Source organism: Arachis ipaensis, chromosome B07 (assembly GCF_000816755.2).
Source record: "Arachis ipaensis cultivar K30076 chromosome B07, Araip1.1, whole genome shotgun sequence".
Taxonomy (NCBI): Eukaryota; Viridiplantae; Streptophyta; class Magnoliopsida; order Fabales; family Fabaceae; genus Arachis; species Arachis ipaensis.
Genome location: NC_029791.2, coordinates 119,792,969 through 119,794,490, shown reverse-complemented (window position 1 = coordinate 119,794,490; position 1,522 = coordinate 119,792,969).

The following is a 1,522-nucleotide window of genomic DNA, read 5'->3' as shown; positions in this document are numbered from 1 at the left end:
ATCTTTCAATATGTTATCTGAGCTCTATTTAAAAATTTATTACGGATTAATGAGTTGTTGTATACATAAGGTAATATTCAAATCCCCGATACTTATATAAATAAATAAATAAACTAACCACTCGACCAATTCTAATTCATTTTTATTTTATCAATAATAAATGTCGTTAATTGTCGTTAATTTGATCATGTAATCCAAAGTTATTATTAACAAATAAGTTGATAAAATTCCTAATAAAATTTCTCATATCTTTAAAGTTAAGTTAACACTTTATTTTATCGCCCTTTGTGCATTTTTTTTGGCATAAAAATATTGGTAGCAGTTAAAATACTAGGTTCTTCGTTCACCCTAAGAAAAGCACGTTCATTTAATTTTTTTTTATCTATTCAATTGATTGATAAAAGAGAATATTAGTAGAAGATATTATTTAATTTAGTCTTTAAATTTATACACAAATTTTAATTTAATTTCTAAAGCTTTAATTATTTCTATTTAATTATCAAATTTTGTAAATGTAACTTATGTTAGTTATTAGAACAATTTTTAATATACAGACATTAACAAATACTGACTTAAAAAGCTGGATGTCACACTAAATTCTATAAAATAACATTGTTTTGATTTTAACACTTAAATAGTCCAAAAATAAAATCATAAATAATATTTATTAAAAACATCATTTTTGGACTATTTGAGTGCCAAAATCAAAATGACATTATTTTACAGGTTTTAACGTGACATTTCGCTATCTATATTAGTGTTCCGTTGGTGTGTCAAAAATTTTCTTCAAAACTAATGTGTCACGTTTGTAAAATTTAGGACTAAAAAATATAATTAAAATTTTAAAGACTAAATTAAAATTTATATATAAATTTAAGAACCAAATTGAACATTATCATATTGGTTGGGCTGTAAAGATTAAGGCAAGACAGAACTAGGAATAGCTTACCAAAATAAGGAGGAAAAAGTTCGGATTCTAATCTAAAGAACAACAAAAATAGAAAAGAAAAAAATTACATGCCTACATGAAAGTTGGAACACTTTCAAATTTAGATGGAAAATATTGAAAACTAGGGTAATTATGCATGAAAAATTAATCGAATATCTAAAATTTTTTATCCAAATCTAACAAAGAAAACATTTAAAATTTGACGAAAAGAATATCCGAAACCTAACAAAAAAGAATATCCAAAATAATTTTAAATAAAACATCTAAAATCTAAAAGAAAAGATATTAAAAACTTAATAAAAAGAAATGTCTAAAACATAACAAAAAGATCATCCATAAATATAACAATCGGATGAAAAAAAGAAAAAAGAAGAAGAGGAAAAGGAAAATAATGAAAAGTAGATAAAAAAAAAGAAAAAGAAAGAGAAAAATGGAAAGGATGAAAAGGCAAAAGAAGAGAAAGAGAAAAAAGAAGAACGTGGAGAAAAAAAAAGGTAAGAGGAGGAGGAGGATACGATGGTGAGGAAGAGAATAAAAGTGAATTTTAAAATAATAGTTGATTATAATTGAAAA